The sequence below is a fragment of the Phyllobates terribilis genome, unplaced genomic scaffold (genome assembly GCF_046119375.1).
Source record: "Phyllobates terribilis strain yellow unplaced genomic scaffold, ASM4611937v1 Scaffold_11__3_contigs__length_659146591, whole genome shotgun sequence".
Classification (NCBI taxonomy): domain Eukaryota; kingdom Metazoa; phylum Chordata; class Amphibia; order Anura; family Dendrobatidae; genus Phyllobates; species Phyllobates terribilis.
This window is the reverse complement of record NW_027362771.1, coordinates 610,025,905-610,053,459: the sequence shown is the minus strand read 5'-3', so window position 1 is coordinate 610,053,459 and position 27,555 is coordinate 610,025,905. Positions and strand designations below refer to the sequence as shown.

The window sequence follows — 27,555 nt, the reverse complement described above, 5'->3', positions numbered from 1 at the left end:
GTTTTGCTTCTGTGTTCTCTAAGAAAGCAAATGTAACATCAAGTGATCTTCACTGTGCTGTAGAAGAAAAGGAACATGTGAGCAAGTCATACATAACAATACGGCATATGAATAGTCATGTTGGCTTTAGGCATCAGAATTAATTACATAATTTACCATCTATGGTACATCGATGTCAGTTCAATCAATGATCAACGATTCTCAAAATTTGCCAAAATCAATCTTGGTCAAATGAAGTCTAACTGCTAGCTCATATCCCTGCTGCTTTTTAGGATTATCAATACAGGATGAGCAGAGTGATTAGCAAACATAAACAGAGCCATGCTGCTTCTGCTGCTTTCCAGTTAGTCACCCTAGTGATGGATTCATAGCTACACTGCTCTGCACTGCTGTATAATGTTTTCCTTGCTGCTGCTTCTGATTATCTGTTACGTACAGGCTGGGGTGTAGGAATCCTTCATGTTTGAGTGTCCTGTATGTGGGAGATCATAGCAAGTAATCTATACCACCTAATTCAGTGATATCTAAAAATTAGCGGTTGTGCCAACAGAGGAAAGATTAGTTAAATATCTGGATACAAGTAATATGTTTTGCAAAATGGTGCCCCAGAGTCAATGTACAAACAAATCCCTGATAATTAAGTTGCTCATGCATAATAACATTTGTATTTTTGTCTAATTAGATATACATTGTTTTCCGCAACTTATATCATTAGCAAATTTCTGATTTAAATAAGTTTGAACATCCGTATGACGTAGCGTGGCCGAGCGGTCTAAGGCGCTGGATTAAGGCTCCAGTGTCTCTGGAGGCGTGGGTTCAAATCCCACCGCTGCCATTATTTATTTGGATCTAATTTTTACCAAAAATTAGGAAACAGTTGAGGAAGTATAGGGGGTTGAGAATTTAGGAGGCAGCAGTAATTTTATCCTATACTTTTGAACTACAAAAGGTGGAAAAACTGCGAAAACTGAGATTTTAAGATTGGACTGTAGAAAAGCAGTTTTTAATGGACTCAGTAAAAAGGAAGGAAAAATAGGATGTTCTAAAGGAAAGAAATGTCCAGGAAGGATGGGGGATTTTGCTAAATTAAATTCTCACTGCACAATCAGTAACAATCCCAAAAAGAAGGAAGAATGGAAAGCATTTATGGAGACCAGGATGTCTGAATACTGCACTTAAAAGCTTGCTAAAAAGGAACAAAGAAATGAATATCAAATGAAAAGAAGGGTTCATATCTAAAGAAGAATATAATGCTGTCTGCAGGGAAAGGTGGGCTAGCGTTAGAAGAGCTAAAGCCAGTAATGAAGTGAGGCTTGCAAGAGAGACCAAAAGCAATAAGAAAGGATTTTGGAAGTAAGTCAAAAGTTAAAGAAAAGCCAAAGATGCTATAGGATTTTTAAAGGATGAAAAGGGTAAAGTGGTCAATAATGATGTTGAGAAGACTGAACTTTTAAATTCCTGTTTTGCTTCTGTGTTCTCTAAGAAAGCAAATGTAACATCAAGTGATCTTCACTGTGCTGTAGAAGAAAAGGAACATGTGAGCAAGTCATACATAACAATACGGCATATGAATAGTCATGTTGGCTTTAGGCATCAGAATTAATTACATAATTTACCATCTATGGTACATCGATGTCAGTTCTATCAATGATCAACGATTCTCAAAATTTGCCAAAATCAATCTTGGTCAAATGAAGTCTAACTGCTAGCTCATATCCCTGCAACCTTTTTAGGATTATCAATACAGGATGAGCAGAGTGATTAGCAAACATAAACAGAGCCATGCTGCTTCTGCTGCTTTCCAGTAAGTCACCCTAGTGATGGATTCATAGCTACACTGCTCTGCACTGCTGTATAATGTCTTCCTTGCTGCTGCTTCTGATTATCTGTTACGTACAGGCTGGGGTGTAGGAATCCTTCATGTTTTAGTGTCCTGTATGTGGGAGATCATAGCAAGTAATCTATACCACCTAATTCAGTGATATCTAAAAATTAGCGGTTGAGCCAACAGAGGAAAGATTAGTTAAATATCTGGATACAAGTCATATGTTTTGCAAAATGGTGCCCCAGAGTCAATGTACAAACAAATCCCTGATAATTGCGTTGCTCATGCATAATAACATTTGAATTTTTGTCTAATTAGATATACATTGTTTTCCGCAACTTATATCATTAGCAAATTTCTTATTTAAATAAGTTTGAACATCTGTATGACGTAGCGTGGCCGAGCGGTCTAAGGCGTTGGATTAAGGCTCCAGTGTCTCTGGAGGCGTGGGTTCAAATCCCACCGCTGCCATTATTTATTTGGATCTAATTTTTACCAAAAATTAGGAAACAGTTGAGGAAGTATAGGGGGTTGAGAATTTAGGAGGCAGCAGTAATTTTATCCTATACTTTTGAACTACAAAAGGTGGAAAACCTGCGAAAACTGAGATTTTAAGATTGGACTGTAGAAAAGCAGTTTTTAATGGACTCAGTAAAAAGGAATAAAAAAAAGGATGTTCTAAAGGAAAGAAATGTCCAGGAAGGATGGGGGATTTTGCTAAATTAAATTCTCACTGCACAATCAGTAACAATCCCAAAAAGAAGAAAGAATGGAAAGCATTTATGGAGACCAGGATGTCTGAATACTGAACTTAAAAGCTTGCTAAAAAGGAACAAAGAAATGAATATCAAATGAAAAGAAGGGTTCATATCTAAAGAATATAATGCTGTCTGCAGGAAAAGCTGGGCTAGCATTAGAAGAGCTAAAGCCAGTAATGAAGTGAGGCTTGCAAGAGAGACCAAAGGCAATAAGAAAGGTTTTTGGAAGTAAGTCAAAAGTTAAAGAAAAGCCAAAGATGCTATAGGATTTTTAAAGGATGAAAAGGGTAAAGTGGTCAATAATGATGTTGAGAAAACTGAACTTTTAAATTCCTATTTTGCTTCTGTGTACTCTAAGAAAGCAAATGTAACATCAAGTGATCTTCACTGTGCAGTAGAAGAAAAGGAACATGTGAGCAAGTCATACAAAAGAATACGGCATATGAATAGTCATGTTGGCTTTAGGCATCAGAATTAATTACATAATTTACCATCTATGTTACATCCATGTCAGTTCAATCAGTGATCAACGATTCTCAAAATTTGCCAAAATCAATCTTGGTCAAATGAAGTCTAACTGCTAGCTCATATCCCTGCTGCCTTTTTAGGATTATCAATACAGGATGAGCAGAGTGATTAGCAAACATAAACTGAGCCATGCTGCTTCTGCTGATTTCCAGTAAGTCACCCAAGTGATGAACTCATAGCTACACTGCTCTGCACTGCTGTATAATGTCTTCCTTGCTGCTGCTTCTGATTATCTGTTACGCACAGGCAGCGGTGTAGGAATCTTGCATGTTTGAGTGTCCTGTATGTGGGAGATCATAGCAAGTAATCTATACCACCTAATTCAGTGATATCTAAAAATTAGCGGTTGAGCCAACAGAGGAAAGATTAGTTAAATATCTGGATACAAGTCATATGTTTTGCAAAATGGTGCCCCAGAGTCAATGTACAAACAAATCCCTGATAATTGCGTTGCTCATGCATAATAACATTTGTATTTTTGTCTAATAAGTTATACAATGTTTTCCGCAACTCATATCATTAGCAAATTTCTGATTTAAATAAGTTTGAACATCCGTATGAGGTAGCGTGGCCGAGCGGTCTAAGGCGCTGGATTAAGGCTCCAGTCTCTCTGGAGGTGTGGGTTCAAATCCCAACGCTGCCATTATTTATTTGGATCTAATTTTTACCAAAAATTAGGAAACAGTTGAGGAAGTATAGGGGGTTGAGAATTTAGGAGGCAGCAGTAATTTTATCCTATACTTTTGAACTACAAAAGGTGGAAAACCTGCGAAAACTGAGATTTTAAGATTGGACTGTAGAAAGGCAGTTTTTAATGGACTCAGTAAAAAGGAAGGAAAAATAGGATGTTCTAAAGGAAAGAAATGTCCAGGAAGGATGGGGGATTTTGCTAAATTAAATTCTCACTGCACAATCAGTAACAATCCCAAAAAGAAGGAAGAATGGAAAGCATTTATGGAGACCAGGATGTCTGAATACTGAACTTAAAAGCTTGCTAAAAAGGAAAAAAGAAATGAATATCAAATGAAAAGAAGGGTTCATATCTAAAGAAGAATATAATGCTGTCTGCAGGGAAAGGTGGGCTAGCGTTAGAAGAGCTAAAGCCGGTAATGAAATGAGGCTTGCAAGAGAGACCAAAGGCAATAAGAAAGGATTTTGGAAGTAAGTCAAAAGTTAAAGAAAAGCCAAATATGCTATAGGATTTTTAAAGGATGAAAAGGGTAAAGTGGTCAATAATGATGTTGAGAAGAATGAACTTTTAAATTCCTGTTTTGCTTCTGTGTTCTCTAAGAAAGCAAATGTAACATCAAGTGATCTTCACTGTGCTGTTGAAGAAAAGGAACATGTGAGCAAGTCATACATAAGAATACGGCATATGAATAGTCATGTTGACTTTAGGCATCAGAATTAATTACATAATTTACCATCTATGTTACATCGATGTCAGTTCAATCAATGATCAACGATTCTCAAAATTTGCCAAAATCAATCTTGGTCAAATGAAGTCTAACTGCTAGCTCATATCCCTGCTGCCTTTTTAAGATTATCAATACAGGATGAGCAGAGTGATTAGCAAACATAAACAGAGCCATGCTGCTTCTGCTGCTTTCCAGTAAGTCACTCTAGTGATGGATTCATAGCTACACTGCTCTGCACTGCTGTATAATGTCTTACTTGCTGCTGCTTCTGATTATCTGTTACGTACAGGCAGGGGTGTAGGAATCCTTCATTTTTGAGTGTCCTGTATGTGGGAGATCATAGCAAGTAATCTATACCACCTAATTCAGTGATATCTAAAAATTAGCGGTTGAGCCAACAGAGGAAAGATTAGTTAAATATCTGGATACAAGTAATATGTTTTGCAAAATGGTGCCCCAGAGTCAATGTACAAACAAATCCCTGATAATTACGTTGCTCATGCATAATAACATTTGTATTTTTGTCTAATTAGATATACAATGTTTTCTGCCACTTATATCATTAGCAAATATCTAATTTAAATAAGTTTGAACATCCGTATGAGGTAGCGTGGCCGAGCGGTCTAAGGCGCTGGATTAAGGCTCCAGTCTCTCTGGAGGCGTGGGTACAAATCCCACTGCTGCCTTTATTTATTTGGATCTAATTTTTACCAAAAATTAGGAAACAGTTGAGGAAGTAAAGGGGATTGAGAATTTAGGAGACAGCGGTAATTCTATCCTATACTTTTGAACTACAAAAGGTGGAAAACCTGCGAAAACTGAGATTTTAAGATTGGACTGTAGAAAGGCAGTTTTTAATGGACTCAGTAAAAAGGAAGGAAAGGTAGGATGTTCTAAAGGAAAGTAATGTCCAGGAAGGATGGGAGATTTTGCTAAATTAAATTCTCACTGCACAATCAGTAACAATCCCGAAAAGAAGGAAGAATGGAAAGCATTTATGGAGACCAGGATGGCTGAATACTGAACTTAAAAGCATGCTAAAAAAGGAACAAAGAAATGAATATCAAATGGAAAGAAGAATATAATGCTGTCTGCAGGGAAAGCTGGGCTAGCATTAGAAGAGCTAAAGCCAGTAATAAAGTGAGGCTTGCAAGAGAGACCAAAGGCAATAAGAAAGGTTTTTGGAAGTAAGTCAAAAGTTAAAGAAAAGCTAAAGATGCTATAGGATTTTTAAAGGATGAAAAGGGTAAAGTGGTCAATAATGATGTTGAGAAAACTGAACTTTTAAATTCCTATTTTGCTTCTCTGTTCTCTAAGAAAGCATATGTAACATCAAGTGATCTTCACTGTGCTGTAGAAGAAAAGGAACATGTGAGCAAGTCATACATAAGAATACGGCATATGAATAGTCATGTTGGCTTTCGGCATCAGAATTAATTACATAATTTACCATCTATGTTACATCGATGTCAGTTCAATCAGTGATCAACGATTCTCAAAATTTGCCAAAATCAATCTTGGTCAAATGAAGTCTAACTGCTAGCTCATATCCCTGCTGCCTTTTTAGGATTATCAATACAGGATGAGCAGAGTGATTAGCAAACATAAACAGAGCCATGCTGCTTCTGCTGCTTTCCAGTAAGTCACCCTAGTGATGAACTCATAGCTACACTGCTCTGCACTGCTGTATAATGTCTTCCTTGCTGCTGCTTCTGATTATCTGTTACGTACAGGCAGCGATGTAGGAATCCTTCATGTTTGAGTGTCCTCTATGTGGGAGATCATAGCAAGTAATCTATACCACCTAATTTAGTGATATCTAAAAATTAGCGGTTGAGCCAACAGAGGAAAGATTAGTTAAATATCTTCATACAAGTCATATGTTTTGCAAAATGGTGCCCCAGAGTCAATGTACAAACAAATCCCTGATAATTGCGTTGCTCATGCATAATAACCTTTGTATTTTTGTCTAATTAGTTATACAATGTTTTCCGCAACTTATATCATTAGCAAATTTCTGATTTAAATAAGTTTGAACATACGTATGAGGTAGCGTGGCCAAGCAGTCTAAGGTGTTGGATTAAGGCTCCAGTCTCTCTGGAGGCGTGGGTTCAAATCCCACCACTGCCATTATTTATTTGGATCTAATTTTTACCAAAAATTAGGAAACAGTTGAGGAAGTATAGGGGGTTGAGAATTTAGGACGCAGCAGTAATTTTATCCTATACTTTTGAACTACAAAAGGTGGAAAACCTGCGAAAACTGAGATTTTAAGATTGGACTGTAGAAAGGCAGTTTTTAATGGACTCAGTAAAAAGGAAGGAAAAATAGGATGTTCTAATGGAAAGAAATGTCCAGGAAGGATGGGGGATTTTGCTAAATTAAATTCTCACTGCACAATCAGTAACAATCCCAAAAAGAAGGAAGAATGGAAATCATTTATGGAGACCAGGATGTCTGAATACTGAACTTAAAAGCTTGCTAAAAAGGAACAAACAAATGAATATCAAGTGAAAAGAAGGGTTCATATCTAAAGAAGAATATAATGCTGTCTGCAGGGAAAGGTGGGCTAGCGTTAGAAGAGCTAAAGCCAGTAATGAAGTGAGGCTTGCAAGAGAGACCAAAAGCAATAAGAAAGGATTTTAGAAGTAAGTCAAAAGTTAAAGAAAAGCCAAAGATGCTATAGGATTTTTAAAAGATGAAAAGGGTAAAGTGGTCAATAATGATGTTGAGAAGACTGAACTTTTAAATTCCTGTTTTGCTTCTGTGTTCTCTAAGAAAGCAAATGTAACATCAAGTGATCTTCACTGTGCTGTAGAAGAAAAGGAACATGTGAGCAAGTCATACATAAGAATACGGCATATGAATAGTCATGTTGGCTTTAGGCATCAGAATTAACTACATAATTTACCATCTATGTTACATCCATGTTAGTTCAATCAATGATCAACCATTCTCAAAATGTGCCAAAATCAATCTTGGTCAAAAGAAGTCTAACTGCTAGCTCATATCCCTGCTGCCTTTTTAGGATTATCAATACAGGATGAGCAGAGTGATTAGCAAACATAAACAGAGCCATGCTGCTTCTGCTGCTTTCCAGTAAGTCACCCTAGTGACGAACTCATTGCTACACTGCTCTGCACTGCTGTATAATGTCTTCCTTGCTGCTGCTTCTGATTATCTGTTACGTACAGGCAGGGGTGTAGGAATCCTTCATTTTTGAGTGTCCTGTATGTGGGAGATCATAGCAAGTAATCTATACCACCTAATTCAGTGATATCTAAAAATTAGCGGTTGAGCCAACAGAGGAAAGATTAGTTAAATATCTGGATACAAGTTATATGTTTTGTAAAATGGTGCCCCAGAGTCAATGTACAAACAAATCCCTGATAACTGCGTTGCTCATGCATAATAACATTTGTATTTTTGTCTAATTAGTTATACAATGTTTTCTGCAACTTATATCATTAGCAAATTTCTGATTTAAATAAGTTTGAACATCCGTATGAGGTAGCGTGGCTGATTGGTCTAAGGCGCTGGATTAAGGCTCCAGTCTCTCTGGAGGCATGGGTTCAAATCCCACCGCTGCCATTATTTATTTGGATCTAATTTTTACCAAAAATTAGGAAACAGTTGAGGAAGTAAAGGGGGTTGAGAATTTAGGAGGCAGCGGTAATTCTATCCTATACTTTTGAATTACAAAAGGTGAAAAACCTGCGAAAACTGAGATTTTAAGATTGGACTGTAGAAAGGCAGTTTTTAATGGACTCAGTAAAAAGGAAGGAAAAGTAGGATGTTCTAAAGGAAAGAAATGTCCAGGAAGGATGGGAGATTTTGCTAAATTAAATTCTCACTGCACAATCAGTAACAATCCCAAAAAGAAGGAAGAATGGAAAGCATTTATGGAGACCAGGATGGCTAAATACTGAAATGAAAAGCTTGCTAAAAAGGAACAAAGAAATGAATATCAAATGAAAAGAAGTGTTCATATCTAAAGAAGAATATAATGCTGTCTGCTGGGAAAGGTGGGCTAGCGTTGGAAGAGCTAAAGCCAGTAATGAAGTGAGGCTTGCAAGAGAGACCAAAAGCAATAAGAAAGGATTTTGGAAGTAAGTCAAAAGTTAAAGAAAAGCCAAAGATGCTATAGGATTTTTAAAGGATGAAAAGGGTAAAGTGGTCAATAATGATGTTGAGAAGACTGAACTTTTAAATTCCTGTTTTGCTTCTGGGTTCTCTAAGAAAGCAAATGTAACATCAAGTGATCTTCACTGTGCTGTAGAAGAAAAGGAACATGTGAGCAAGTCATACATAACAATATGGCATATGAATAGTCATGTTGGCTTTAGGCATCAGAATTAACTACATAATTACCATCTATGTTACATCCATGTCAGTTCAATCAATGATCAACCATTCTCAAAATTTGCCAAAATCAATCTTGGTCAAAAGAAGTCTAACTGCTAGCTCATATCCCTGCTGCCTATTAAGGATTATCAATACAGGATGAGTAGAGTGATTAGCAAACATAAACAGAGCCATGCTTCTTCTGCTGCTATCCAGTAAGTCAACCTATTGATGAACTCATAGCTACACTGCTCTGCACTGCTGTATAATGTCTTCCTTGCTGCTGCTTCTGATTCTCTGTTACGCACAGGCAGGGGTGTAGGAATCCTTCATGTTTGAGTGTCCTGTATATGGGAGATCATAGCAAGTAATCTATACCACCTAATTCAGTGATATCTAAAAATTAGCGGATGAGCCAACAGAGGAAAGATTAGTTAAATATCTGGATACAAGTCATATGTTTTGTAATATGGTGCCCCAGAGTCAATGTACAAACAAATCCCTGATAATTACGTTGCTCATACATAATAACATTTGTCTTTTTGTATTATTGGATATAAAATATTTTCTGCCACTTACATCAAAAGCAAACTTTTGATATAAATAACATTAAACATATGCAAGAGGTAGCGTGGCCGAGAAGTCTAAGGTGCTGGATTTAGGCTTCAGTCTTTCTGGAGGCTTAGGTTCAAATCCCACCGCCGCCATCATTTATTTGGATCTAATTTTTACCAAAAATTAGGAAACAGTTGAGGAAGTAAAGGGGATAGAAATGTTAGGAGGCAGCGGTAATTCTATCCTATTCTTTTGAACTACAAAAGGAGGAAAACCTGCGAAAACTGAGATTTTAAGATTGGACTGTAGAAAGGCAGTTTTTAATGGACTCAGTAAAAAGGAAGGAAAGGTAGGATGTTCTAAAGGAAAGTAATGTCCAGGAAGGATGGGAGATTTTGCTAAATTAAATTCTCACAGCACAATCAGTAACAATCCCGAAAAGAAGGAAGAATGGAAAGCATTTATGGAGACCAGGATGGCTGAATACTGAACTTAAAAGCTTGCTAAAAAGGAACAAAGAAATGAATATCAAATGGAAAGAAGAATATAATGCTGTCTGCAGGGAAAGCTGGGCTAGCATTAGAAGAGCTAAAGCCAGTAATGAATTGAGGCTTGCAAGAGAGACCAAAAGCAATAAGAAAGGATTTTGGAAGTAAGTCAAAAGTTAAAGAAAAGCCAAAGATGCTTTAGGATTTTTAAAAGATGAAAAGGGTAAAGTCGTCAATAATGATGTTGAGAAGACTGAACTTTTAATTTCCTATTTGGCTTCTGTGTTCTCTAAGAAAGTAAATGTAACATCAAGTGATCTTCACTGTGCTGTAGAAGAAAAGGAACATGTGAGCAAGTCATACGTATGAATACAGCATGTGAATAGTCATGTTGGCTTTAGGCATCAGAATTAATTACATAATTTACCATCTATGTTACATCCATGTCAGTTCATTCAATGATCAACCATTCTCAAAATTTTCCAAAATCAATCTTGGTCAAATGAAGTCTAACTGCTAGCTCATATCCCTGCTGCCTTTTAGGATTATCAATACAGGATGAGTAGAGTGATTAGCAAACATAAACAGAGCCATGCTGCTTCTGCTGCTTTCCAGTAAGTCACCCTAGTGATGGATTCATAGCTACACTGCTCTGCACTGCTGTATAATGTCTTCCTTGCTGCTGCTTCTGATTATCTGTTACGTACAGGCAGGGGTGTAGGAATCCTTCATGTTTGAGTGTCCTGTATGTGGGAGATCATAGCAAATAATCTATACCACCTAATTCAGTGATATCTAAAAATTAGCGGATGAGCCAACAGAGGAAAGATTAGTTAAATATCTGGATACAAGTCATATGTTTTGTAAAATGGTGCCCCAAAGTCAATGTACAAACAATTCCCTGATAATTACGTTGCTGTTGCATAATAACATTTGTCTTTTTGTCATATTGGATATAAAATATTTTCTGCCACTTACATCAAAAGCAAACTTCTGATTTAAATAACTTTAAACATATGCAAGAGGTAGCGTGGCCGAGCGGTCTAAGGCGCTGAATTTAGGCTCCAGTCTTTCTGCAGGCGTGGGTTCAAATCCCACCGCTACCATTATTTATTTGGATCAAATTTTTACCAAAAATAAGGAAACGGTTGAGGAAGTAAAGGGGGTTGAGAACTTAGGAGGCAGCGATTATGCTATCCTATAATTTTGAACTACAAAAGGAGGAAAACCTGCGAAAACTGAGATTTTAAGATTGGACTGTAGAAAGACAGTTTTTAATGGACTCAGTAAAAAGTAAGGAAAGGTAGGATGTTCTAAAGGAAAGAAATGTCCAGGAAAGATGGGAGATTTTGCTAAATTTAATTCTCACTGCACAATCAGTAACAATCCCGAAAAGAAGGAAGAATGGAAAGCATTTATTGAGACCAGGAAGGCTGAATACTGAACTTAAAAGCTTGCTGAAAAGGAACAAAGAAATGAGTATCAAATGGAAAGAAGGGTTCATATCTAAAGAAGAATATAATGCTGTCTGCAGGGAAAGCTGGCTAAAGCCAGTAATGAATTGAGGCTTGCAAGAGAGACCAAAAGCAATAAGAAAGGATTTTGGAAGTATGTCAAAAGTTAAAGAAAAGCCAAAGATGCTATATGATTTTTAAAAGATGAAAAGGGTAATGTGGTGAATAATGATGTTGAGAAGACTGAACTTTTAAATTCCTATTTGGCTTCTCTGTTCTCTAAGAAAGCAAATCGAACATCAAGTGATCTTCAATGTGCTGTAGAAGAAAAGGAACATGTGAAAAAGTCATACGTATGAATACTGCATATGAGTGTTCATGTTAGCTTTAGGCATCAGAATTAATTACATAATTTACCATCTATGTTACATCCATGTCAGTTCAATCAATGATCAACCATTCTCAAAATTTGCCAAAATCAATCTTGGTCAAATGAGGTCTAACTGCTAGCTCATATCCCTGCTGCCTTTTTAGGATTATCAATACAGGATGAGCACAGTGATTAGCAAACATAAACAGAGCCATGCTGCTTCTGTTGCTTTCCAGTTAGTCACCCTAGTGATGAACTCATAGCTACACTGCTCTGCACTGCTGTATAATGTCTTACTTGCTGCTGCTTCTGATTATCTGTTACGTACAGGCAGGGGTGTAGGAATCCTTCATGTTTGAGTGTCCTGTATGTGGGAGATCATAGCAAGTAATCTATACCACCTAATTCAGTGATATCTAAAAATTAGCGGATGAGCCAACAGAGGAAAGATTAGTTAAATATCTGGATAAAAGTCATATGTTTTGCAAAATGGTGCCCCAGAGTCAATGTACAAACAAATCCCTGATAATTACGTTGCTCATGCATAATAACATTTGTATTTTTGTCTAATAAGATATACAATGTTTTCTGCCACTTATATCATTAGCAAATATCTAATTTAAATAAGTTTGAACATCCATATGAGGTAGCGTGGCCGAGCGGTCTAAGGCGCTGGATTAAGGCTCCAGTCTCTCTGGAGGCGTGGGTTCAAATCCCACCGCTGCCATTATTTATTTGGATCAAATTTTTACCAAAAATTAGGAAACAGTTGAGGAAGTAAAGGGGATTGAGAATTTAGGAGACAGCGGTAATTCTATCCTATACTTTTGAACTACAAAAGGTGGAAAACCTGCGAAAACTGAGATTTTAAGATTGGACTGTAGAAAGGCAGTTTTTAATGGACTCAGTAAAAAGGAAGGAAAGGTAGAATGTTATAAAGGAAAGAAATGTCCAGGAAGGATGGGAGATTTTGCTAAATTAAATTCTCACTGCACAATCAGTAACAATCCCGAAAAGAAGGAAGAATGGAAAGCATTTATGGAGACCAGGATGGCTGAATACTGAACTTAAAAGCTTGCTAAAAGGAACAAAGAAATGAATATCAAATGAAAAGAAGGGTTCATATCTAAAGAAGTATATAATGCTGTCTGCAGGGAAAGGTAAGCTAGCGTTAGAAGAGCTAAAGCCAGTAATGAAGTGAGGCTTGCAAGAGAGACCAAAAGCAATAAGAAAGGATTTTGGAAGTAAGTCAAAAGTTAAAGAAAAGCCAAAGATGCTATAGGATTTTTAAAGGATGAAAAGGGTAAAGTGGTCAATAATGATGTTGAGAAGACTGAACTTTTAACGTCCTGTTTTGCTTCTGTGTTCTCTAATAAAGCAAATGTAACATCAAGTGATCTTTACTGTGCTGTAGAAGAAAAGGAACATGTGAGCAAGTCATATGTATGAATACGGCATATGAATAGTCATGTTGGCTTTAGGCATCAGAATTAACTACATAATTTAACATCTATGTTAAATCCATGTCAGTTCAATCAATGATCAACCATTCTCAAAATTTGCCAAAATCAATCTTGGTCAAAAGAAGTCTAACTGCTAGCTCATATCCCTGCTGCCTTTTTAGGATTATCAATACAGGATGAGTAGAGTGATTAGCAAACATAAACAGAGCAATGCTGCTTCTGCTGCTATCCAGTAAGTCAACCTATTGATGAACTCATAGCTACACTGCTCTGCACTGCTGTATAATGTCTTCCTTGCTGCTGCTTCTGATTTTCTGTTACGTACAGGCAGGGGTGTAGGAATCCTTCATGTTTGAGTGTCCTGTATATGGGAGATCATAGCAAGTGAGTCTGACTTCTATACCAGGAAAGATCTTTGAACAAATTATTAAACAACATGTATGTAAGTACATGGATAAGAATGAAGTGATTAACCAGAGTCAGCATGGGTTTGTAACTAACAAGTCATGTCAGACTAACTTAATTTCCTTCTATGACAGAATCACTGACTGGGTGGATCAGGGAAATGCTGTAGATATAGTATATCTTGACTTCAGCAAAGCATTTGACAAAGTATCTCACACCATCCTTATTGAAAAAATGACCAAGTATGCAATGGACCAGGCAACTGTTAGGTGGATTCATAACTGGCTTAGTGATCGGACTCAAAGGGTGGTTGTAAATGGCTTCACATCCAGCTGGATGAATGTCTCAAGTGGGGTACCACAGGGCTCAGTCCTGGGACCTGTATTGTTCTACATCTTTATCAATGATTTAGATGAAGGAATTGAGGGTAAACTGATTAAATTTGCTGATGATACAAAGCTAAGAGGGATAGCTAATACTAGAGAAGAGAGAGAGAGGATTCAAAAAGACCTAAATAAACTGGAGCAGTGGGCAGCAACCAACAGAATGGTTTTTAACAGGGAAAAATGCAAAGTACTACATCTGAGCAATAAAAATGAAAAAAGCATATACAGAATGGGAGGAATAGAGCTAAGCAACAGTACATGTGAAAAAGACTTAGGTATACTAATAGATCATAGACTGAACATGAGTCAACAGTGTGATGCAGCAGCAAAAAAGGCAAATACAATTCTGGGATGTATTAACAGAAGCATACAGTCTAGATCACGTGAAGTCATTATCGGTCTTTACTCCTCTTTGGTCAGACCTCATCTGGAATACTGTGTACAGTTTTGGGCACCACATTTTAAAAAAGACATAGACAAACTGGAGCAAGTTCAGAGAAGAGCGACCAGAATGGTGACTGGTCTGCAAACCATGTACTATGAGGAACGGTTGCAGGATTTGGGAATGTTTAGCTTGCAAAAAAGAAGACTGAGAGGAGACTTAATAGCTGTCTACAAATATGTCAAGGGCTGTCACATTGTAGAAGGATCATCTTTATTCTCATTTGCACAAGGAAAGACTAGAAGCAATGGGATGAAACTAAATAGGAGGAGACACAGATTAGATATTAGAAAAAACTTTTTGACAGTTAGGGTGATTAATGAGTGGAACAGGCTGCCACGAGAGGTGGTGAGTTCCCCTTCAATGGACGTCTTCAAACAGAGGCTGGACAGACATCTGTCTGAGATGATCTAGTGAATCCTGCTTTGAGCAGGGGGTTGGACCAGATGACCCAGGATGTCCCTTCCAACTCTACCATTCTATGATTCTAAGTAATCTATACCACCTAATTCAGTGATATCTAAATATTAGCGGATGAGCCAACAGAGGAAAGATTAGTTAAATATCTGGATACAAGTCATATGTTTTGTAAAATGGTGCCCCAGAGTCAATGTACAAACAAATCCCTGATAATTACGTTGCTCATACATAATAACATTTGTCTTTTTGTATTATTGGATATAAAATATTTTCTGCCACTTACATCAAAAGCAAACTTTTGATATAAATAACATTAAACATATGTAAGACGTAGCGTGGCCGAGCAGTCTAAGGTGCTGGATTTAGGCTTCAGTCTCTCTGGAGGCTTGGGTTCAAATCACCCCACCGCCATCATTTATTTGGATCTAATTTTTACCAAAAATTAGTAAACAGTTGAGGAAGAAAAGGGGATAGAGATTTAAGGAGGCAGCGGTAATTCTATCCTATACTTTTGAACTACAAAAGGAGGAAAACCTGCGAAAACTGAGATTTTAAGATTGGACTGTAGAAAGGCAGTTTTTAATGGACTCAGTAAAGAGGAAGGAAAGGTAGGATGTTCTAAAGGAAAGTAATGTCCAGGAAGGATGGGAGATTTTGCTAAAATAAATTCTCACAGCACAATCAGTAACAATCCCGAAAAGAAGGAAGAATGGAAAGCATTTATGGAGACCAGGATGGCTGAATACTGAACTTAAAAGCTTGCTAAAAAGGAACAAAGAAATGAATATCAAATGGAAAGAAGAATATAATGCTGTCTGCAGGGAAAGCTGGGCTAGCATTAGAAGAGCTAAAGCCAGTAATGAATTGAGGCTTGCAAGAGAGACCAAAAGCAATAAGAAAGGATTTTGGAAGTAAGTCAAAAGTTAAAGAAAAGCCAAAGATGCTTTAGGATTTTTAAAAGATGAAAAGGGTAAAGTGGTCAATAATGATGTTGAGAAGACTGAACTTTTAATTTCCTATTTGGCTTCTGTGTTCTCTAAGAAAGTAAATGTAACATCAAGTGATCTTCACTGTGCTGTAGAAGAAAAGGAACATGTGAGCAAGTCATACGTATGAATACAGCATGTGAATAGTCATGTTGGCTTTAGGCATCAGAATTAATTACATAATTTACCATCTATGTTACATCCATGTCAGTTCAATCAATGATCAACCATTCTCAAAATTTGCCAAAATCAATCTTGGTCAAAAGAAGTCTAACTGCTAGCTCATATCCCTGCTGCCTTTTAGGATTATCAATACAGGATGAGTAGAGTGATTAGCAAACATAAACACAGCCATGCTGCTTCTGCTGCTTTCCAGTAAGTCACCCTAGTGATGGATTCATAGCTACACTGCTCTGCACTGCTGTATAATGTCTTCCTTGCTGCTGCTTCTGATTATCTGTTACGTACAGGCAGGGGTGTAGGAATCCTTCATGTTTGAGTGTCCTGTATGTGGGAGATCATAGCAAATAATCTATACCACCTAATTCAGTGATATCTAAAAATTAGCGGATGAGCCAACAGAGGAAAGATTAGTTAAATATCTGGATACAAGTCATATGTTTTGTAAAATGGTGCCCCAAAGTCAATGTACAAACAATTCCCTGATAATTACGTTGCTGTTGCATAATAACATTTGTCTTTTTGTCATATTGGATATAAAATATTTTCTGCCACTTACATCAAAAGCAAACTTCTGATATAAATAACTTTAAACATATGTAAGAGGTGGCGTGGCCGAGCGGTCTAAGGTGCTGTATTTAGGCTCCAGTCTCTCTGGAGGCGTGGGTTCAAATCCCACAGCTGCCATTATTTATTTGGATCAAATTTTTACCAAAAATTAGGAAACGGTTGAGGAAGTAAAGGGGGTTGAGAACTTAGGAGGCAGCGATCATGCTATCCTATAATTTTGAACTACAAAAGGAGGAAAACCTGCGAAAACTGAGATTTTAAGATTGGACTGTAGAAAGACAGTTTTTAATGGACTCAGTAAAAAGTAAGGAAAAGTAGGATGTTCTAAAGGAAAGAAATGTCCAGGAAAGATGGGAGATTTTGCTAAATTTAATTCTCACTGCACAATCAGTAACAATCCCGAAAAGAAGGAAGAATGGAAAGCATTTATTGAGACCAGGAAGACTGAATACTGAACTTAAAAGCTTGCTGAAAAGGAACAAAGAAATGAGTATCAAATGGAAAGAAGGGTTCATATCTAAAGAAGAATATAATGCTGTCTGCAGGGAAAACTTGGCTAGCGTTAGAAGAGCTAAAGCCAGTAATGAATTGAGGCTTGCAAGAGAGACCAAAAGCAATAAGAAAGGATTTTGGAAGTAAGTCAAAAGTTAAAGAAAAGCCAACGATGCTATAGGATTTTTAAAAGATGAAAAGGGTAATGTGGTCAATAATGATGTTGAGAAGACTGAACTTTTTAATTCCTATTTGGCTTCTCTGTTCTCTAAGAAAGCAAATGTAACATCAAGTGATCTTCAATGTGCTGTAGAAGAAAAGGAACATGTGAAAAAGTCATACGTATGAATACTGCATATGAGTGTTCATGTTAGCTTTAGGCATCAGAATTAATTACATAATTTACCATCTATGTTACATCCATGTCAGTTCAATCAATGATCAACCATTCTCAAAATTTGCCAAAATCAATCTTGGTCAAATGAGGTCTAACTGCTAGCTCATATCCCTGCTGCCTTTTTTGGATTATCAATACAGGATGAGCACAGTGATTAGCAAACATAAACAGAGCCATGCTGCTTCTGCTGCTTTCCAGTAAGTCACCCTAGTGATGAACTCATAGCTACACTGCTCTGCACTGCTGTATAATGTCTTACTTGCTGCTGCTTCTGATTATCTGTTACGTACAGGCAGGGGTGTAGGAATCCTTCATGTTTGAGTGTCCTGTATATGGGAGATCATAGCAAGTAATCTATACCACCTAATTCAGTGATATCTAAAAATTAGCGGATGAGCCAACAGAGGAAAGATTATTTAAATATCTGGATACAAGTCATATGTTTTGTAAAATGGTGCCCCAGAGTCAATGTACAAACAAATCCCTGATAATTACGTTGCTCATACATAATAACATTTGTCATTTTGTATTATTGGATATAAAATATTTTCTGCCACTTACATCAAAAGCAAACTTTTGATATAAATAACATTAAACATATGTAAGAGGTAGCGTGGCCGATCAGTCTAAGGTGCAGGATTTAGGCTTCAGTCTCTCTGGAGGCTTGGGTTCAAATCCCGCCGCCGCCATCATTTATTTGGATCTAATTTTTACCAAAAATTAGGAAACAGTTGAGGAAGTATAGGGGATAGAGATTTTTGGAGGCAGCGGTAATTCTATCCTATACTTTTGAACTACAAAAGGAGGAAAACCTGCGAAAACTGAGATTTTAAGATTGGACTGTAGAAAGGCAGTTTTTAATGGACTCAGTAAAAAGGAAGGAAAGGTAGGATGTTCTAAAGGAAAGTAATGTCCAGGAAGGATGGGAGATTTTGCTAAATTAAATTCTCACAGCACAATCAGTAACAATCCCGAAAAGAAGGAAGAATGGAAAGCATTTATGGAGACCAGGATGGCTGAATACTGAACTTAAAAGCTTGCTAAAAAGGAACAAAGAAATTAATATCAAATGGAAAGAAGAATATAATGCTGTCTGCAGGGAAAGCTGGGCTAGCATTAGAAGAGCTAAAGCCAGTAATGAATTGAGGCTTGCAAGAGAGACCAAAAGCAATAAGAAAGGATTTTGGAAGTAAGTCAAAAGTTAAAGAAAAGCCAAAGATGCTTTAGGATTTTTAAAAGATGAAAAGGGTAAAGTGGTCAATAATGATGTTGAGAAGACTGAACTTTTAATTTCCTATTTGGCTTCTGTGTTCTCTAAGAAAGTAAATGTAACATCAAGTGATCTTCACTGTGCTGTAGAAGAAAAGGAACATGTGAGCAAGTCAAACGTATGAATACAGCATGTGAATAGTCATGTTGGCTTTAGGCATCAGAATTAATTACATAATTTACCATCTATGTTACATCCATGTCAGTTCAATCAATGATCAACCATTCTCAAAATTTGCCAAAATCAATCTTGGTCAAAAGAAGTCTAACTGCTAGCTCATATCCCTGCTGCCTTTTAGGATTATCAATACAGGATGAGTAGAGTGATTAGCAAACATAAACAGAGCCATGCTGCTTCTGCTGCTTTCCAGTAAGTCACCCTAGTGATGGATTCATAGCTACACTGCTCTGCACTGCTGTATAATGTCTTCCTTGCTGCTGCTTCTGATTATCTGTTACGTACAGGCAGGGGTGTAGGAATCCTTCATGTTTGAGTGTCCTGTATGTGGGAGATCATAGCAAGTAATCTATACCACCTAATTCAGTGATATCTAAAAATTAGCGGTTGAGCCAACAGAGGAAAGATTAGTTAAATATCTGGATACAAGTCATATGTTTTGCAAAATGGTGCCCCAGAGTCAATGTACAAACAAATCCCTGATAATTGCGTTGCTCATGCATAATAACATTTGTATTTTTGTCTAATTAGTTATACAATGTTTTCCGCAACTTATATCATTAGCAAATTTCTGATTTAAATAAGTTTGACCATCCGTATGAGGTAGCGTGGCCGAGCGGTCTAAGGCGCTGGATTAAGGCTCCAGTCTCTCTGGAGGCGTGGGTTCAAATCCCAATGCTGCCATTATGTATTTGGATCTAATTTTTACCAAAAATTAGGAAACAGTTGAGGAAGTATAGGGGGTTGAGAATTTAGGAGGCAGCAGTAATTTTATCCTATACTTTTGAACTACAAAAGGTGGAAAATCTGCGAAAACTGAGATTTTAAGATTGGACTGTAGAAAGGCAGTTTTTAATGGACTCAGTAAAAAGGAAGGAAAAATAGGATGTTCTAAAGGAAAGAAATGTCCAGGAAGGATGGGGGATTTTGCTAAATTAAATTCTCACTGCACAATCAGTAACAATCCCAAAAAGAAGGAAGAATGGAAAGCATTTATGGAGACCAGGATGTCTGAATACTGAACTTAAAAGCTTGCTAAAAAGGAACAAAGAAATGAATATCAAATGAAAAGAAGGGTTCATATCTAAAGAAGAATATAATGCTGTCTGCAGGGAAAGGTGGGCTAGCGTTAGAAGAGCTAAAGCCAGTAATGAAGTGAGGCTTGCAAGAGAGACCAAAGGAAATAAGAAAGGTTTTGGGAAGTAAGTCAAAAGTTAAAGAAAAGCCAAAGATGCTATAGGATTTTTAAAGGATGAAAAGGGTAAAGTGGTCAATAATGATGTTGAGAAGACTGAACTTTTAAATTCCTGTTTTGCTTCTGTGTTCTCTAAGAAAGCAAATGTAACATCAAGTGATCTTCACTGTGCTGTAGAAGAAAAGGAACATGTGAGCAAGTCATACATAACAATACGGCATATGAATAGTCATGTTGGCTTTAGGCATCAGAATTAACTACATAATTTACCATCTATGTTACATCCATGTCAGTTCAATCAATGATCAACCATTCTCAAAATTTGCCAAAATCAATCTTGGTCAAAAGAAGTCTAACTGCTAGCTCATATCCCTGCTGCCTTTTTAGGATTATCAATACAGGATGAGTAGAGTGATTAGCAAACATAAACAGAGCCATGCTGCTTCTGCTGCTATCCAGTAAGTCAACCTATTGATGAACTCATAGCTACACTGCTCTGCACTGCTGTATAATGTCTTCCTTGCTGCTGCTTCTGATTATCTGTTATGTACAGGCAGGGGTGCAGGAATCCTTCATGTTTGAGTGTCCTGTATATTGGAGATCATAGCAAGTGAGTCTGACTTCTATACCAGGAAAGATCTTTGAACAAATTATTAAACAACATGTATGTAAGTACATGGATAAGAATGAAGTGATTAACCAGAGTCAGCATGGGTTTGTAACTAACAAGTCATGTCAGACTAACTTAATTTCCTTCTATGACAGAATCACTGACTGGGTGGATCAGGGAAATGCTGTAGATATAGTATATCTTGACTTCAGCAAAGCATTTGACAAAGTATCTCACACCATCCTTATTGAAAAAATGACCAAGTATGCAATGGACCAGGCAACTGTTAGGTGGATTCATAACTGGCTTAGTGATCGGACTCAAAGGGTGGTTGTAAATGGCTTCACATCCAGCTGGATGAATGTCTCAAGTGGGGTACCACAGGGCTCCGTCCTGGGACCTGTATTGTTCAACATCTTTATCAATGATTTAGATGAAGGAATTGAGGGTAAACTGATTAAATTTGCTGATGATACAAAGCTAAGAGGGATAGCTAATACTAGAGAAGAGAGAGAGAGGATTCAAAAAGACCTAAATAAACTGGAGCAGTGGGCAGCAACCAACAGAATGGTTTTTAACAGGGAAAAATGCAAAGTACTACATCTGAGCAATAAAAATGAAAAAAGCATATACAGAATGGGAGGAATAGAGCTAAGCAACAGTACATGTGAAAAAGACTTAGGTATACTAATAGATCATAGACTGAACATGAGTCAACAGTGTGATGCAGCAGCAAAAAAGGCAAATACAATTCTGGGATGTATTAACAGAAGCATACAGTCTAGATCACGTGAAGTCATTATCGGTCTTTACTCCTCTTTGGTCAGACCTCATCTGGAATACTGTGTACAGTTTTGGGTACCACATTTTAAAAAAGACATAGACAAACTGGAGCAAGTTCAGAGAAGAGCGACCAGAATGGTGACTGGTCTGCAAACCATGTCCTATGAGGAACGGTTGCAGGATTTGGGAATGTTTAGCTTGCAAAAAAGAAGACTGAGAGGAGACTTAATAGCTGTCTACAAATATGTCAAGGGCTGTCACATTGTAGAAGGATCATCTTTATTCTCATTTGCACAAGGAAAGACTAGAAGCAATGGGATGAAACTAAATGGGAGGAGACACAGATTAGATATTAGAAAAAACTTTTTGACAGTTAGGGTGATTAATGAGTGGAACAGGCTGCCACGAGAGGTGGTGAGTTCCCCTTCAATGGACGTCTTCAAACAGAGGCTGGACAGACATCTGTCTGAGATGATCTAGTGAATCCTGCTTTGAGCAGGGGGTTGGACCAGATGACCCAGGAGGTCCCTTCCAACTCTACCATTCTATGATTCTAAGTAATCTATACCACCTAATTCAGTGATATCTAAATATTAGCGGATGAGCCAACAGAGGAAAGATTAGTTAAATATCTGGATACAAGTCATATGTTTTGTAAAATGGTGCCCCAGAGTCAATGTACAAACAAATCCCTGATAATTACATTGCTCATACATAATAACATTTGTCTTTTTGTATTATTGGATATAAAATATTTTCTGCCACTTACATCAAAAGCAAACTTTTGATATAAATAACATGAAACATATATAAGAGTTAGCGTGGCCGAGCGGTCTAAGGTGCTGGATTTAGGCTCCAGTCTCTCTGGAGGCGTGGGTTCAAATCCCACAGCTGCCATTATTTATTTGGATCAAATTTTTACCAAAAATTAGGAAACGGTTGAGGAAGTAAAGGGGGTTGAGAACTTAGGAGGCAGCGATCATGCTATCCTATAATTTTGAACTACAAAAGGAGGAAAACCTGCGAAAACTGAGATTTTAAGATTGGACTGTAGAAAGACAGTTTTTAATGGACTCAGTAAAAAGTAAGGAAAAGTAGGATGTTCTAAAGGAAAGAAATGTCCAGGAAAGATGGGAGATTTTGCTAAATTTAATTCTCACTGCACAATCAGTAACAATCCCGAAAAGAAGGAAGAATGGAAAGCATTTATTGAGACCAGGAAGGCTGAATACTGAACTTAAAAGCTTGCTGAAAAGGAACAAAGAAATGAGTATCAAATGGAAAGAAGGGTTCATATCTAAAGAAGAATATAATGCTGTCTGCAGGGAAAGCTGGGCTAGCGTTAGAAGAGCTAAAGCCAGTAATGAATTGAGGCTTGCAAGAGAGACCAAAAGCAATAAGAAAGGATTTTGGAAGTAAGTCAAAAGTTAAAGAAAAGCCAAAGATGCTATAGGATTTTTAAAACATGAAAAGGGTAATGTGGTCAATAATGATGTTGAGAAGACTGAACTTTTAAATTCCTATTTGGCTTCTCTGTTCTCTAAGAAAGCCAATGTAACATCAAGTGATCTTCAATGTGCTGTATAAGAAAAGGAACATGTGAGCAAGTCATACATAACAATACGGCATATGAATAGTCATGTTGGCTTTAGGCATCAGAATTAATTACATAATTTACCATCTATGTTACATCGATGTCAGTTCAATCAATGATCAACGATTCTCAAAATTTGCCAAAATCAATCTTGGTCAAATGAAGTCTAACTGCTAGCTCATATCCCTGCTGCCTTTTTAGGATTATCAATACAGGATGAGCAGAGTGATTAGCAAACATAAACAGAGCCATGCTGCTTCTGCTGCTTTCCAGTAAGTCACCCTAGTGATGCATTCATAGCTACACTGCTCTACACTGCTGTATAATGTCTTCCTTGCTGCTGCTTCTGATTATCTGTTACGTACAGGCTGGGGTGTAGGAATCCTTCATGTTTGAGTGTCCTGTATGTGGGAGATCATAGCAAGTAATCTATACCACCTAATTCAGTGATATCTAAAAATTAGCGGTGGAGCCACAGAGGAAAGATTAGTTAAATATCTGGATACAAGTCATATGTTTTGCAAAATGGTGCCCCAGAGTCAATGTACAAACAAATCCCTGATAATTACGTTGCTCATGCATAATAACATTTGTATTTTTGTCTAATTAGATATACAATATTTTCTGCCACTTATATCATTAGCAAATATCTAATTTAAATAAGTTTGAACATCCGTATGAGGTAGCGTGGCCGAGCGGTCTAAGGCGCTGGATTAAGGCTCCAGTCTCTCTGGAGGCGTGGGTTCAAATCCCACCACTGCCATTATTTATTTGGATCTAATTTTTACCAAAAATTAGGAAACAGTTGAGGAAGTATAGGGGGTTGAGAATTTAGGAGGCAGCAGTAATTTTATCCTATACTTTTGAACTACAAAAGGTGGAAAACCTGCGAAAACTGAGATTTTAAGATTGGACTGTAGAAAGGCAGTTTTTAATGGACTCAGTAAAAAGGAAGGAAAAATAGGATGTTCTAAAGGAAAGAAATGTCCAGGAAGGATGGGGGATTTTGCTAAATTAAATTCTCACTGCACAATCAGTAACAATCCCAAAAAGAAGGAAGAATGGAAAGCATTTATGGAGACCAGGATGTCTGAATACTGAACTTAAAAGCTTGCTAAAAAGGAAAAAAGAAATGAATATCAAATGAAAAGAAGGGTTCATATCTAAAGAAGAATATAATGCTGTCTGCAGGGAAAGGTGGGCTAGCGTTAGAAGAGCTAAAGCCAGTAATGAAGTGAGGCTTGCAAGAGAGACCAAAAGCAATAAGAAAGGATTTTGGAAGTGAGTCAAAACTTAAAGAAAAGCCAAAGATGCTATAGGATTTTTAAAGGAAGAAAAGGGTAAAGTGGTCAATAATGATGTTGAGAAGACTGAACTTTTAAATTCCTGTTTTGCTTCTGTGTTCTCTAAGAAAGCAAATGTAACATCAAGTGATCTTCACTGTGCTGTAGAAGAAAAGGAACATGTGAGCAAGTCATATATAAGAATACGGCATATGAATAGTCATGTTGGCTTTAGGTATCAGAATTAATTACATAATTTACCATCTATGTTACATCGATGTCAGTTCAATCAATGATCAACGATTCTCGAAATTTGCCAAAATCAATCTTGGTCAAATGAAGTCTAACTGCTAGCTCATATCCCTGCTGCCTTTTTTAGGATTATCAATACAGGATGAGCAGAGTGATTAGCAAACATAAACAGAGCCATGCTGCTTCTGCTGCTTTCCAGTAAGTCACCCTAGTGACGAACTCATTGCTACACTGCTCTGCACTGCTGTATAATGTCTTCCTTGCTGCTGCTTCTGATTATCTGTTACGTACAGGCAGGGGTGTAGGAATCCTTCATTTTTGAGTGTCCTGTATGTGGGAGATCATAGCAAGTAATCTATACCACCTAATTCAGTGATATCTAAAAATTAGCGGTTGAGCCAACAGAGGAAAGATTAGTTAAATATCTGGATACAAGTCATATGTTTTGCAAAATGGTGCCCCAGAGTCAATGTACAAACAAATCCCTGATAATTGCGTTGCTCATGCATAATAACATTTGTATTTTTGTCTAATTAGTTATACAATGTTTTCTGCAACTTATATCATTAGCAAATTTCTGATTTAAATAAGTTTGAACAACCGTATGAGGTAGCGTGGCTGAGCGGTCTAAGGCGTTGGATTAAGGCTCCAGTCTCTCTGGAGGCGTGGGTTCAAATCCCACCGCTGACATTATTTATTTGGATCTAATTTTTACCAAAAATTAGGAAACAGTTGAGGAAGTATAGGGGGTTGAGAATTTAGGAGGCAGCGGTAATTTTATCCTATACTTTTGAACTACAAAAGGTGGAAAACCTGCGAAAACTGAGATTTTAAGATTGGACTGTAGAAAGGCAGTTTTTAATGGACTCAGTAAAAAGGAAGGAAAAGTAGGATGTTCTTAAGGAAAGAAATGTCCAGGAAGGATGGGAGATTTTGCTAAATTAAATTCTCACTGCACAATCAGTAACAATCCCAAAAAGAAGGAAGAATGGAAAGCATTTATGGAGACCAGGATGGCTGAATACTGAACTTAATAGCCTGCTAAAAAGGAACAAAGAAATGAATATCAAATGAAAAGAAGTGTTCATATCTAAAGAAGAATATAATGCTGTCTGCTGGGAAAGGTGGGCTAGCGTTAGAAGAGCTAAAGCCAGTAATGAAGTGAGGCTTGCAAGAGAGACCAAAAGCAATAAGAAAGGATTTTGGAAGTGAGTCAAAAGTTAAAGAAAAGCCAAAGATGCTATAGGATTTTTAAAGGATGAAAAGGGTAAAGTGGTCAATAATGATGTTGAGAAGACTGAACTTTTAAATTCCTGTTTTGCTTCTGTGTTCTCTAAAAAGAAAATGTAACATCAAGTGATCTTCACTGTGCTGTAGAAGAAAAGGAACATGTGAGCAAGTCATACATAACAATACAGCATATGAATAGTCATGTTGGCTTTAGGCATCAGAATTAATTACATAATCTACCATCTATGTTACATCGATGTCAGTTCAATCAATGATCAACGATTCTCAAAATTTGCCAATATCAATCTTGGTCAAATGAAGTCTAACTGCTAGCTTATATCCCTGCTGCCTTTTTAGGATTATCAATACAGGATGAGCAGAGTGATTAGCAAACATAAACAGAGCCATGCTGCTTCTGCTGCTTTCCAGTAAGTCACCCTAGTGATGGATTCATAGCTGCACTGCTCTGCACTGCTGTATAATGTCTTCCTTGCTGCTGCTTCTGATTATCTGTTACGTACAGGCTGGGGTGTAGGAATCCTTTGTGTTTGAGTGTCCTGTATGTGGGAGATCATAGCTAGTAATCTATACCACCTAATTCAGTGATATCTAAAAATTAGCGGTTGAGCCAACAGAGGAAACATTAGTTAAATATCTGGATACAAGTCATATGTTTTGCAAAATGGTGCCCCAGAGTCAATGTACAAACAAATCCCTGATAATTACGTTGCTCATGCATAATAACATTTGTATTTTTGTCTAATTAGATATACAATGTTTTCTGCCACTTATATCATTAGCAAATATCTAATTTAAATAAGATTGAACATCCGTATGAGGTAGCGTGGGCGAGCGGTCAAGGCGCTGGATTAAGGCTCCAGTCTCTCTGGAGGCGTGGGTTCAAATCCCACCGCTGCCTTTATTTATTTGGATCTAATTTTTACCAGAAATTAGGAAATAGTTGAGGAATTAAAGGGGATTGAGAATTTAGGAGACAGCGGTAATTCTATCCTATACTTTTGAACTACAAAAGGTGGAAAACCTGCGAAAACTGAGATTTTAAGATTGGACTGTAGAAAGGCAGTTTTTAGTGGACTCAGTAAAATGGAAGGAAAGGTAGAATGTTATAAAGGAAAGAAATGTCCAGGAAGGATGGGAGATTTTGCTAAATTAAATTCTCACTGCACAATCAGTAACAATCCCGAAAAGAAGGAAGAATGGAAAGCATTTATGGAGACCAGGATGGCTGAATACTGAACTTAAAAGCTTGCTAAAAAGGAACAAAGAAATGAATATCAAATGGAAAGAAGAATATAATGCTGTCTGCAGGGAAAGCTGGGCTAGCGTTAGAAGAGCTAAAGCCAGTAATGAATTGAGGCTTGCAAGAGAGACCAAAAGCAATAAGAAAGGATTTTGGAAGTAAGTCAAAAGTTAAAGAAAAGCCAAAGATGCTATAGGATTTTTAAAACATGAAAAGGGTAATGTGGTCAATAATGATGTTGAGAAGACTGAACTTTTAAATTCCTATTTGGCTTCTCTGTTCTCTAAGAAAGCCAATGTAACATCAAGTGATCTTCAATGTGCTGTATAAGAAAAGGAACATGTGAGCAAGTCATACATAACAATACGGCATATGAATAGTCATGTTGGCTTTAGGCATCAGAATTAATTACATAATTT

General features: G+C 37.2%; 12 non-coding genes across 12 annotated transcripts; all 12 read left to right on the top strand.

Annotated features, from left to right (window-relative positions):
• Positions 1-753: 753 nt before the first annotated feature.
• On the top strand, positions 754-835 carry TRNAL-AAG (transfer RNA leucine (anticodon AAG)). The gene has a single exon. It is a non-coding gene; the product is annotated as a tRNA-Leu (tRNA).
• A 1,379-nt stretch (positions 836-2,214) lies between these two features.
• On the top strand, positions 2,215-2,296 carry TRNAL-AAG (transfer RNA leucine (anticodon AAG)). Its single transcript has one exon. It is a non-coding gene; the product is annotated as a tRNA-Leu (tRNA).
• A 1,376-nt stretch (positions 2,297-3,672) lies between these two features.
• Positions 3,673-3,754, top strand: TRNAL-AAG (transfer RNA leucine (anticodon AAG)). Its single transcript has one exon. It is a non-coding gene; the product is annotated as a tRNA-Leu (tRNA).
• A 1,379-nt stretch (positions 3,755-5,133) lies between these two features.
• On the top strand, positions 5,134-5,215 carry TRNAL-AAG (transfer RNA leucine (anticodon AAG)). Its single transcript has one exon. It is a non-coding gene; the product is annotated as a tRNA-Leu (tRNA).
• Positions 5,216-8,038: 2,823 nt separating this feature from the next.
• TRNAL-AAG (transfer RNA leucine (anticodon AAG)) lies at positions 8,039-8,120 on the top strand. Its single transcript has one exon. It is a non-coding gene; the product is annotated as a tRNA-Leu (tRNA).
• Positions 8,121-10,940: 2,820 nt separating this feature from the next.
• Positions 10,941-11,022, top strand: TRNAL-UAG (transfer RNA leucine (anticodon UAG)). Its single transcript has one exon. It is a non-coding gene; the product is annotated as a tRNA-Leu (tRNA).
• A 1,363-nt stretch (positions 11,023-12,385) lies between these two features.
• Positions 12,386-12,467, top strand: TRNAL-AAG (transfer RNA leucine (anticodon AAG)). Its single transcript has one exon. It is a non-coding gene; the product is annotated as a tRNA-Leu (tRNA).
• Positions 12,468-19,530: 7,063 nt separating this feature from the next.
• TRNAL-AAG (transfer RNA leucine (anticodon AAG)) lies at positions 19,531-19,612 on the top strand. Its single transcript has one exon. It is a non-coding gene; the product is annotated as a tRNA-Leu (tRNA).
• Positions 19,613-22,331: 2,719 nt separating this feature from the next.
• Positions 22,332-22,413, top strand: TRNAL-UAG (transfer RNA leucine (anticodon UAG)). Its single transcript has one exon. It is a non-coding gene; the product is annotated as a tRNA-Leu (tRNA).
• Positions 22,414-23,791: 1,378 nt separating this feature from the next.
• On the top strand, positions 23,792-23,873 carry TRNAL-AAG (transfer RNA leucine (anticodon AAG)). Its single transcript has one exon. It is a non-coding gene; the product is annotated as a tRNA-Leu (tRNA).
• A 1,380-nt stretch (positions 23,874-25,253) lies between these two features.
• Positions 25,254-25,335, top strand: TRNAL-AAG (transfer RNA leucine (anticodon AAG)). The gene has a single exon. It is a non-coding gene; the product is annotated as a tRNA-Leu (tRNA).
• A 1,378-nt stretch (positions 25,336-26,713) lies between these two features.
• Positions 26,714-26,794, top strand: TRNAL-AAG (transfer RNA leucine (anticodon AAG)). The gene has a single exon. It is a non-coding gene; the product is annotated as a tRNA-Leu (tRNA).
• The last annotated feature ends 761 nt before the right edge of the window (positions 26,795-27,555 follow it).